This window comes from Delphinus delphis, chromosome 5 (genome assembly GCF_949987515.2).
Source record: "Delphinus delphis chromosome 5, mDelDel1.2, whole genome shotgun sequence".
Taxonomy (NCBI): domain Eukaryota; kingdom Metazoa; phylum Chordata; class Mammalia; order Artiodactyla; family Delphinidae; genus Delphinus; species Delphinus delphis.
In genome coordinates, this window is record NC_082687.1 from 40,744,740 (window position 1) to 40,757,236 (window position 12,497).

The 12,497-nt window shown below is 42.4% G+C and overlaps 1 protein-coding gene across 4 annotated transcripts in view; it reads left to right on the forward strand.

Moving 5' to 3' along the window:
• The first annotated feature begins 5,461 nt into the window (after positions 1 to 5,461).
• The window catches only part of LIN54 (lin-54 DREAM MuvB core complex component), a 76,397-nt gene continuing 69,361 nt past the window's right edge, over positions 5,462 to 12,497 (forward strand). For 2 of the 4 annotated variants that reach the window (XM_060012254.1, XM_060012257.1), the window contains exon 1: positions 5,462 to 5,590. The gene's annotated coding sequence lies outside the window, so the exon portion shown is untranslated. Of the gene's footprint in view, positions 5,591 to 7,615; positions 7,908 to 12,497 lie in introns of those variants that run through there. The other 2 variants (XM_060012255.1, XM_060012256.1) reach the window with 1 other exon arrangement.

The following is a 12,497-nucleotide window of genomic DNA, read 5'->3' on the forward strand; positions in this document are numbered from 1 at the left end:
CCCTAGGTAGCTAATGCCGTATCAGCTTGGGCCCAGAATTAAGATATATGGAATAGATGGGAACCCAACCAAAAGCCTGGGTTCCAACCTGGCCTACCTGAGCCCAGCCTAGATCAATTCATACAAATCATGAGAAAAATAAATGCTTGTGGTTATAAGCCATGAAGAATTTTAAGATGTTTTACAATTAAAACAAAAAACAGAACATCAAACAGTCCCTCTGGAGGCAGACTTTTCTTTCCCCGACTAGGTGGAAAGGTGGGCACATTCCTTCAAACACATTAAACTCTTCGTGTCCAAGTCCAAATAAGTAAGGCTGAGAGAAAGGAAGTACCTCCCTCTCTCCGTGTGAGCCCTTCTTGCAAGTTCCCATATGCTGTCTCAAGATGTGCCTCCTAGGATGACTGATACTGGCAATATCTACTTCCTCCAAGGGAAAACCCTGCTCTTAACCACAGGGATGGTTATACCCCTAGCAGGACAAGTACATCAGAACGTTACAGAGGAGCCCCTATTTCTATCCTTTTAATTAGAAAGACAAAAATGACTATTAAGGAGGCCAAGAAATCATAAAGCCAGAGGAAAAGTAAATGAATGCTGCCTGACACCAACAGATGATTTTAGTGGTTAATTTTATTTTTTTAGGTGGTTTGACATTATTAATCACATCCTGCACCATAAGTGAAAAAACCTGGAGTGTGTTCAAAGTGATACTGATCTACATTTCCTTATTCCAAACCCTTGGGTACCAATGTGTTTTGGAATTGAAGATATTTTGGATTTTAGATGGCACATGCACAAATTTTAAGAATTGTCTTTTTTTTTTCTTTTAAAACCAACTTTAGGGACCTCCCTGTTGGCTCAGTGGTTAGGAGTCTGCCTGCCAATGCAGGGGCCACAGGTTCGATCCCTGATCCAGGAAGATCCTGCATGCTGCAGAGCAACTAAGCCTCTGTGCCACAACTACTGAGCCTGCGCTCTAGAGCCCGCGAGCTGCAACGACTGAGCCCGTGTGCCACAACTACTGAAGCCCACACTCCTAGAGCCCATGCTCTGCAACAAGAGAAGCCACCGCAATGAGAAGGCCGTGCACCACAACGAAGAGTAGCCCCCACTCGCTGCAACTAGAGAAAGCCTGTGCTCAGCAACAAAGACCCAATGCAGCCAAAAAAACAAAAACAAAAACAAAAACTTTAATGGCGTATAATTTACATACAATAAAACACATCCGTTTTAAGTGTACCCAATGAGTTTAGGCCATTGTATATATCCTTATTATTTTTTCAGGGTGGAATAGTTTTTTTTAATTAATTTTTTAAATGTATATACCCTTATGTAACCAATACCACAATCAAGGTCAAAAACATTCCCATCACGAAAGATAGGATCAAAAGAATGTGTGTAAATAATGTTAAATTAAATATATACACATTCTGGGAAGGGTACCTGCTGGGGAGCAAGCCTGAGTGGGAGATTACTTTGGCTATGTAAGGTACTTTTTTTGTTTGTTTGTTTTGCCATATTGATGTGTAACCTTTATCAAAATAAAAATGTTTAACTTGTAAAAAGAAAAAATTCCCATCACCTTGGAAAGCTCCTTCCAACCCCTTTAGCCTTTAACAAGCTCCATAGTGAAACACACTCATGTTTCTGCACTGATATATATTCACACTAAATGTTCTAGAGACTATTAATACCTTATGTCATATTGATTTTCCTACTGAATGAGTTTGTCATAAGCTTCCAGAAATTTTTCAGTTTTCAAAACATTTTGTATTTTAAAATTGTTGATAAGGGGTTATGGATCTGTTACAAAAGAGTTATGTGATGATGAAAAATAAATAAAGGTGATAATTACACTTGTATAGATTTATACATGATAGTTGCTTTACAGAGACATCCTGGATTTATGACAAAGGAACTAAAGAGCAAAGGAACGTCTAAATAATCTTTTGGAACTAATATATTTTAAGAAAATTTTATTAACTAGTGTGTACTTTGTATCTAGCAGTATATCTGGCACATAATAGGTGCCCCATAGTACATTTTGTTTTTTCTTCTATGCAACTCATACCTCTATACAATCTTTTTATTTTTTGTATTGATATCTTCTTCAGAAACTCTATTTATTTAAAATCTCTAATTTTTTCCTACTAGTTTTTGACTGTCACTTCCTATAGAACTGTGCTGTCCAATGCTGTAGTCATTGGCGACATGTGGCTATTTATTTATTTTTAATTAATTTATTTTATTTTATTTATTTTTGGCTGCGTTGGGTCTTTGTTGTGGTGCGCGGGCTTCTCACTGCGTTGGCTTCCTTGTTACGGAGCATGGGCTCTAGGTGCGCGGGCTTCAGTAGTTGTGGCACACGGGCTCAGTAGTTGTAGCTTGCGGGCTCCAGAGCACAGGCTTCAGTAGTTGTGGCGCATGGGCTTTGTTGCTCTGCAGCATGTGGGATCTTCCCTGATCAGGGCTCCAACCCGTGTCCCCTGCGTTGGCAGGCGGATTCTTAACCACTGTGCTGCACCACCAGGGAAGCCCCGACATGTGGCTATTTAAATTTAAATTAATGACGATGAAATGAAATGAAAATTTCGTTCCTTATCCACACTAGCCACATTTCAGTTGCTTGACAGGCACAGGTGACTAGCGGCTACTATATCAGACAGAGTGGATATAGAACAGTTCTACCATAGTGGAACATTCCATTGGATAGAGCTGCTCTGTCTTGTTTACCACTTTATTCCCAGTGTCTTGTCAGTGCTTAGGATTTGGTAGATGATCAACACATACTTGCTGAATAAATGCTTTTAGTTCATCTAGGAAAGCTGTCATGCAAATATAAACAGATTCTGTTTTGTTTGAACAGCAGTGGTTCTTAGGAGCTAAAAATGCTCTCCTTGAAAAAGTAAAAAATTACATTATATTTTAGACTGTATTGTAGCTTAGATTATTATTAGTTTTCAGTCATGAGCTCTTACCATATACCAGGCACTATTCAAAGTGCTTTACACATAGTACCTCATTAATCTTCACAACAACCTTATGATGATACTTTATTCCCAATTTACGCATGAGGAAACAGAGGTTCAAGAGGAAAGTAACTTGCTTAGGTTCACACAGCTATTAAGTGGCAGGGCCAGAATTTGGATCCAGGCAGTCTGGCTCCAGAGGCCAAACAGTTAACCACAACACTGAGCTCTTTGTGATTATTTTTAATAAGGACAATTTTGTCTCTTCTTTCCACTATTTCAAGCTTTTTTTTAAACGTTCTTATTTAATTGCATTTAGCTAGGACGCCCTGAAAAATGTTAAATAGCTACTATAGCCCTGCATCCTTGTGGGTCCCTGATTTTTTAAAAAGAATATTCATTTATTTATTTATTTGGCTGCACCGGGTCTTATGCGGCACTCGGGGGCATGCGGGATCTAGTTCCCTGACCAGCGATGGAACCCGGGCCCCCTGCATTGGGAGGGCAGAGTCTTTATCGCAGAACCACCAGGTTAGTCCCTGGATCTGTGATTTTAACGAGAGTACTTCTGCCATTTTACTCTAATGCATGATATTACTGTCATTTTTTTATAATTATCTTGATCCAATTAAGGAACTGTTCTTTTATTTCTAGCTTACTAAGAAATTTTTAAAATTCAGAAATGGCTGTTGAATGTTATATGGTACATCTCTAGAGAATATCATTTGGCTTTTCTCCTTTACTTTAATAAATGTCATGAGTAGATTTCTTAATGTTAAACCACCATTCTTTGTTATGGTGTGAATTCTTTTTACTACCACGTTACTGGATTTTATGTCTTAATACTCAATTTTGTCTTTTTAACAAAGTCATGGTGAGAATAGAAGAATTTTCCTTTTTTTTTTGGTGCTCTTTGCCTTGGGTTTTGGTAACCAGTTTATGCTAGCCTTGTGGAATAAGTTGAGAAATTTTCTCCTTCTGAAGGTGATTCTTTGTTTCCCTAGATTCCAGCCGGATTTGGGTACCCCATCTCACTCTCTTCTTCCTTCCAGAGGTGCCCCACAAGTACCACCCATCATTTAACCATTTTTTTTTTTTAACTGCCAAGGCCCTTTTCTTTTCTTTCTTTCTTCCTTTAATTTTTGGCCGAGTGGCTTGTGGGATACTAGTTCCCCGAGTAGGGATGGAACCCAGGCCCCCTGGGGTGCAAGCATAGAGGCCTAACCACTGGACCACCAGGGAATTCCCACCACCAGGATGTTTTCTTACACCAGCTCTCAAAGCTTCTCATAAACTGGACTCACCTACTGATCCTCAATAAAGCCTGTGTATCATGCAGGTTTCTCACATTCCTTGCACAGGCTCCAGACCTTCCGGCTACCAAGCCTTTGCTAATTTCATGCCACTTGCCTTGCTAAATCCTAACCATAGAGTTTGAGGTGGAAGGTATGGGGTGCTGTTGATTATGGTAAAATAGAACTAACATTTGAGGCAGAGACTGTGTGTAGCTGCTTGACACCTCTCACTTTATATGATCCTCAGGATCTTGGAAAGCTATGTTATTTTTCTTTTGTAGATGGGAAAAGAAACTTGATAAATGTTATACACTTTAGTGGAGGTGCCAGAATTTAAAACTAGGACTGCTTAACCCAAAATGATTGTTGCTTCCACTACAGCATGTCTCACCTCCTCCTTTGTGTTCCCAGGTTACAGTCTCTCACGTTGACCTGCAGGTCCTCCGTGCTTCACTAGCAATTACAAACTGTACCACACCATTTTATACTACGTATATACTCTTTTGTATTTTCTATTGTTTCCTCTGTAGTCTTCTCATACAGGGCAGTTATTCACTGAATCTCTGCCTGTTTATCCGACTCCAAATTTGGGCATCTTTTCTTACCTTATAAAAAGAATACCGGGAAAAATAAAAGTAAAAGGTTACCAAATACAAAGAATTTTGATTGTGTTAGTCTTGACTGTATACCGTAAAAAAAAGTCCCTTTCAAAATAAGTTTAACTCTGCGTGGTCTTCCAGGGGCTTTTTTAGCGACCCCCGCAAAATCAGTGCCTAAAAAACAAAGAGATTTGGCATTTGTGATTACTGATCACTTCCCCACCCAAGAACATCAAACAACGGCAAGATGCTGGAAATCGCACCTACAGCACAGACTTCCTAACAAGGAAAGCTAGAAGATAACACACTCCCTCCCAAGCTCGTGCGCGACCCTGCCTTCCCCCTCCCAGCTTCAGCTGGATGGAACATTCCGTGCGAAAGCTTTGACAGAGCGCACACTCGGAGTCACGTGGAGCAGGAGCGTACTCGCGGCCGCCTTGCGGGATGACGCTAGCTAGGGTTGCCAAGGGGCGGGGCAAGGCGCCGCGGAAAGGGCGGGGAGAAGGAAGCCGTGGAGGCGGGGCGGGCAGAGTGGAGGGGCGGGCGGAGAGGGGCGCGCGGGAGGGGAGGGCCCAGCGTATTATGGGATGCGGCGGTGGAATGGCGCTGGGCGCGTGATTTTGAACAAACCCGGGTCTGTGTCTTGGAGGCGCCGCCGCCGCCGCGGCTGCGGGGAGCCCAGAGATCGCGGCGTGAGAAGGAGGCGGCGGCGCCGCCGGCTTTGGTGAGTGTCAGCCCCCGGGGTGGGGGCCTCTGGGCAGGCGGGCGGGAAAGGGGGCGCTGCGGGTGGTGGCGCGGGCGGAGGGCGCCGGACCGCCCCCTCCGGGAGCCCGGGCTAGTGGGTAGTGGCGGAGAGCGGGAACCTGCAGTCTGGGGGACGCCGCGCCGCATCCCTGGGCCGCAGGGGGAGGGAGGATCCTCCGGGCTCGGCCCCTTCCCGCCGGCACTCGGGAGGGCGGCTGTCACCCAGCGGGGCCGGCGCTCTGCCGGCAGCCCGCCCTTCCCGGCGGTCTGGAGGAAGGGCTCCCGCGGCTGTTGACACGCACACTGCGCGGTCCGAGGAGCCCCTGTGTCGGCCCCGGGTTTCTGGGAACCGGTTTTGCTGCTGTGTCATTTTGTACCAGCTCCTCCTTTCCCTACTGCCCGCCGCCCTGTTCTTCCTATGCCCCTTTGTATGGTGTCTTCTTCGTGTATGTCCGTTTTCCTCGCGAAGCCCACCAGTCAAATGTCACAATGTTCCCGAGGTGCACGGGGGAAGGGAGCGGGCCAAGACTTAGCTTGGCCAACCAACGGTAAACACCAAGCAGAGTGGGGGTGAACAGGGCTGGCCGTGGGGAAATAAAGTTTAAAGATAAAGAAATTGGGAAGACTTGATACTCTCAGAGTCTAGCAGGCTGCATATAGAAACGGCGACTGGGCTGGGTGATAGTACTTGTTTAAGCCTGAAGCTACCGACTTTTATATGGAGTTGTCATTCAAGCAAGGTAAGGAAATTAAATGCCTTTTTTCAACTTCTGCCTTTCTCTTTTTAAACTAACTTTTAAAAAAGGCGGTAGAGTGGCTCTGTTCGAAACCTTGAAATTCAATTTGCTCATTTCAGACAGGTCTTTTAGAGCTTATGCTGTAGTTGAATGGTAGGTTATAGAATTCAGCTTTTCAATGGGTGGTTATCAAATCTGAAATTAACAAAGGTAGTCAACTTAGTTTTTTTTTAAAAAAATTCTGTTCCCATCAGAAGCCTTGCAGCTTATGTTTTACTGATATTTCTTTGATGATTAAAATTTGCGTATATTCTCTTTTAGTTATTTATTAAACTGCATGATGAGAGGAGCTGGTGGAGCTGGGTGGGTAACTCTAGGGTCTTGCTCTGAAGCAAGCTGCTTATTTTCACAGTATCAAATAAACATATCAGCGGCAGATTTTTTTTTTTTAATTTGGTGACTTAGATTCTAAAAGCATTTGGCAAAGAATTTTAACTTAGAGGTATATTTTCTGTATTTTAGAAATTGTTCACTTATGAATAGGTTCAGTACATTTTAAACCTAGTGGCACTTTGACGTCTTAAACCAATGACAAACGAACTGGAAGTCACAGTGTTTATGGACAGAAATGATCAGACGAAATTAAGTGGAAAATAGTTGAGAAATTTATTTGAAAACTAGACCTTTTGACTACAGTATCTGCGTGAGAATCAATGCCTGTAACTTACAAATGTATCAGAGAGGTCGGACGTGCAGTTGGAAGTAGCCCATTCTGTCAAAAGTAGTGCTGACGGTGGAGGAAAATGTCAGAGCTGGTGAATGGCATTAAAGGTCTTGATCCAGTTTTTAGTGTCTGAGAGGGACACAGTGAATAAAAGGCATTCCGTCAACTCTCTCAAGTTGCTTTCCTGAAAATGAGAGAGTTTGGGCTCTTTATTGCCCTTCTGCCCCCTTCCGCATGTTTTTTGCTCTTCAAAACAAAAATGTGCCGGACTTGGGGCCCCGCAGGTAGCACGACTTGCTTTCGCGTTGCTACCGGGCCCGCCGGAGCACCATCTTTCGTGGCAGGGTGAAAGGTCTCAGCGTGGACTGTGTGTGCATTAGTATCTCCCTGAGCATTTGAAGGTTGGCGGGGCCGGCGGGAGGTTTCCCCGGATATGTGGGTGTGCGCCTCTCCGGAGGGGAGGGCCGGGGAGGGGAGGAGGAGGAAGGGGGAGGTTACTGGCGGCGGCGGCGGCGGCGGCGGCCCGGGCTCCGGCTGTCGGGGAAGCTGCTGAGCTGTGATGGTGATGACGAGGTGAAAATGGCGGATCTTTCGAAATACAATCCCGGCCCCTGACATACCAGAGGCGGCGGCCGCGGCGGCGTCGCCACCCGGGCTCCCTCCTTGGCCCCCGGGATCCCTGTAGCGCTCCAGTTCGTGCAGACTGGGGAAGGAAGCGGCTGGCCGGAGCTACCGTGCACAGGCAAAACAAGCACCGCCCGGGCTCGGAATTGCCCGGGACCTTCTGGAGTCCCCACCTCGGAGCCGGAGGGAGGAGACAGCGGCAGCCGCCGGAGGTAGAGGAGAAGGGGATACCCGAGGGCTGCTCTGTTTTGAGCTCTCTTTATTTGGGGGAGGGGGTGGGTGGGAGAAGAATTGCGTCGTGGGTCAGGGAATGACTAGTTCAGAGGGCAAAGAATCAGTAGCCTCATAATGACATCAACATTATTCTTTGAGTGTTAAGAGGGCTTGAGTTTGCTCTTACACCTAAGGCTGCTGCTGAGGCCTAGATGAACCGCTAGCAGTTATCATGATTACCTGATTTAATATTTAAAATATCCACTCTGGCGGGTGTTGGTTTGATGATGTTCAGCAGTTTATGGGGTTGTATGTTTCTTTAGGGAGGCAGAGCATTGACATTTTATTCTGCATTTAAGCTCTGTGTCTTAGATCATAGTCTGTGACTTGTTGGGGTGTGGATGTTCACATTTTTTGAGCATATGGACCAGTTTTGTAATCATTAAAACTGTTGTCGTTTTCTTTTATGGCTCTGTCATCTATAGAGGACCCCTTGGGCCCTGCCATTTGGCAAATAACAATTGAGATACTGTCAGTCATATTTGATATCCATGTTTTTCCCTGCCTCTCATCCATTTCATGAATTCAGAGAGTAAAGTTATGGAAAATTTCACAGTAGATTTTATGATCCAAGTGAAGTGCAGCTCTGGGTGCTCTATTTTTGTTCACAAGTTTTACCTTCATTGTTAAGAAGGAAGTTGTGATGGCTTGATGCTCGCACTTGATACGAGTCAAATTTTAAGTTGGTTAAAGATAAATTGAGACCTCTGTTTTATTTTGCATACTTGACTTGTTAGCCCTTTGTTTAAAGAGCTGGAGAATTGGCTTGATTGACTCTGTGACAGCCATTGTCTAATTTTGTTAGGTTACCTAAAGATTCATGTATGTTTTAGATTGTGCTGCAGATCCCCAACAGTAGTGTTACTGAAAAGTTACATGTGAATCAAATTTTTATACATTAATTTGGGGCCCTCTGTTTTTTTCCAGCTTTTGTAGTGGAAGGTTGGGTCACTGGAAGGTTGAATATATGAGTGAACAGAGAGGTGAATGTTTAAGAAATGGCCCCTGGTCATGTTTATGATAGCAGTGATTTTCCTTATCCAAGTTTCCTACAAAGAGATGATGTCATAGTATGTCATACAATATTATTCACTGAGTGTTTTATTCAGAGAGGAAATATTTGTGTGTATAGCTTGGACATTTGAGTGTCTGAATTCATTCACTAGAAGAATAAGAGACCAAAAAAATTTTTTACGGGAAATAACTGAGAGGTACTCAGAGGTTTTAGTTAATGAATTTTCTAAATCATTTTTTTCCCTGATATTCTCGTTTTATCCAGTAGGAATTTGATTGTTTTTGTTGTTGTTGTTTTTTCTTATAATGTTTATGTTGCAGTTATTTGGGCCATGCCAACCAAGCTGCTAAGTTAATAGTAAAACTAAGAATTTTTAAAATAATTAAAATAAAGAGGGAGATTTAATGCTTTTTCACTGGCTTTCTTTTTTTTTTTTTAAATCACCGAGTGCTATTGTCTTTTTGTGATTCCTTGTGATTGTCTTTCAAGACCAGCTTTTAGATTATTGTGGTTAAAACAATTAATAATTAGAAGTGTGTTAGAAAGAAATGAAGAGTTATGCCAGTGGAGGTAGTCAGTCATCTGTTTTGGTGGAGAGGAGCATTACAGATTCCTGTTACTTTTTTCAAATATTACTATTGGGTATCTATTATGTGTCACATACTATGCTAGGGATGGGCGATACCTCAGTATCTTTGCCTCAGGAAACTTTCACTTTAGGAATTGGAGATAAAGTTGCTAGGTTGGGTAGGACCTTAATACAGAAGGCCTTGAGACTTACAGAAAATTTTTGAGTAGGAGAGTGACAGCCTCAGAGATGCACTTGAGGGAGATAAGTCCTGTAGCTTTTTCTGTAGGAGGTATTGCAGGTGAGAGGAGATAAAGGTAAAAATACGTAGTTGGCTCTGAGCTTTGGAGATTTGGAAACTCTTGGTTACAGTGGGAAGGAGACATTGTGAAGGTGTAATCTGCATGATATATGACAGATTAAAAGTTCTATGGAGAGGGAATTCCCTGTGGTGGTCCAGTGGTAGGGACTCCATGCTGTCACTGTCCAGCGCCCAGGTTCAATCCCTGGTCAGGGAACTGAGATGCCATGTGGAGCTGCCAATAAATAAATAAATTAAGTAAGTAAGTAAGTAAATAAAATTTTTAAAAAAGGGAGAAATCAGGAGAAGCTAATTTAGATAGAAAAAGAAGAGAAGAATTTTCATTTGAGCTTTACTGTACCGCATAACTGTCTTCCCAGTAACCCTGCAAGTAAACTAGGGCTTAGGGCTTCCCTGGTGGCGCAGTGGTTGAGAGTCCCCCTACCGATGCAGGGGACACAGGTTCGTGCCCTGGTCCGGGCGGATCCCACATGCTGCGGAGCGGCTGGGCCCGTGAGCCATGGCCGCTGAGCCTGCGCGTCCGGAGCCTGTGCTCCGCAATGGGAGAGGCCACAACAGTGAGAGGCCCATGTACTGCAAAAAAAAAAACCCCAGAAAACTAGGGCTTAGAGAGATTATTGCTTAGGGTTACATGATAAGCAACTAGGAGAGTCAAGATTTGGAAGCAGATCTTTCTGATGTGAATCCCCATGTTTTTTCCACCAGGTTAATCTTGAGCATGAATAATATACAATCTCCCTTTAAAGGGAAAAAAATATTGTGGATCCTCAGTATTGGCCTAAATAGTTTTATTTTATTAAAATATTTAATTTTTAGATGTATATAAATTCCTTATGGTTATTGCTTATATGGAAGTATAAAAGAAAAGTAAATTTATAAATGAAATATAAACAAAACTATAAAGCCAGTAAAACCAGTTAAATTTAGGGTGATGGATGATGTTGTTTTGCTGAAATGAAATCTTTCTTTGCATAGTGAATATACTATTGTGGGCCTTGGCTAGGTGTGCAGTTTTCTATATGCTGTATATCCTATGATAACTCAACTCCTACACTACTTTTCTGTGTTTGAATGCTGCAGAGCTTTCCTCCTTAAATCACTGATTAGGTGGTTTGGCTTTCACTTGGCATAAATATATCATTTACCTTGTAAGACCCTTCTATGCCCACTCTAATTCTGGTACCATTGATGGTAGATATGAGGTGGTTATCAAGGTGATCCAGAATATACTTTTAAAAAATATATATTATTGAAATGAAAATATGAACTTCTCAAAATTTCTTCAAGACTCATGTTTTATAGTTCACTGCTCCCACCTTAGTTTGAGAAATGTAGTTCTGTACCTAGTTTTTGAGTTGTTGATGTTTGATCTTAGAAATGAAAGCTAAAATCCAAGTAGTATAGTTAACCAGATAGTGCTGGTGGTAAGCTCTAGGTACAAAAGTGTAATTCTTAAACATTCAAATGTTTCTGTCCCAACATCTGACCAATTACTCACCTATAATATGATGATAGGTCATCACCATTTTATATTAGTATGTGCAAGAATGAAAACAGTTGTTTGCCAGGTTGTCCTCCACCTGTAACTAAGGGAAAGAAGAGTGTTTCAGCACTGGTAATATTCTCTAAGAAACCATTTAAAAATGTGAACGCATAGAGCATTTATCATTTCTATCTTATATTATTTTTTATATTATATTTAACTCATTTCTTTTACTGCCCTAAATCCGTCCCTCCATTTATCTCTGTCTTGAACTAATTACTGTAATAGCCTTCTAACTGGTTTCCCTGCCTCCAGTCCAATAAAATACTGAGATGAAGTTAATCCTCCGAAAGTACAGCTGTGATCATGCCACTCTTCTGTTGATTTCTGAGGTCTGTCTGGTTAATTTCCCTCCACAAAGTTGGGAAGCAATACATATTAATTAAATGCTGATAAAAAACATAAATAAGTTTAAAACTAAGGCTTTTAGAACTTGATTTTATGAGCAGAAATGTTGGAGGCATGGAGAATGCATTGTATGTTCAATATTCTTTTCTCTCCATACCTTGAAAGGTAACCTTTCATACAGATGTGGTAAACTAAAGCTCCTCAGTCCCATTGGCTTGTGAAGATCCTCTCTTTTCTTGGAGTGGTCCTCAACACAGAGATGATGAGGTTGCATGTGCTAGTACATATCTTCCATTCCTAAGGGATAAAATTAGAGTGATGATTCATGTAACTAGATGGCCAAACCCTTTCCTGCCATGCCCACAAGCTCCTTTTGAGAGTTTCTTTTCGCATAGGCCATCATGCCCTGCATGTGACCCTGACTGAAACAGATATGGATGTCTAATCATAAAGCAGTTATCACAGTCTGCTCAGTGGCCTGTGAGGTGTGCTGGCTCCTGAACTCTGCACAGCCCATACTGCTTAGAGACTGGCCAAACGAATCAGACCTTTTCTTGTTACAAGTTTGAACTTTACTCCTACTTCCAAGGGAGACTCCTAGGTCTATAGCTCCTAGTTCCTTTTAATAGGACAAATAGGAAGACATGTTCTGCCTAATAACAGAGCTTTAAAATATATGAAGAAGCAAAAATGCATAGAAGAGGAGAAAATGACAAAGCCACAATCGTATTTG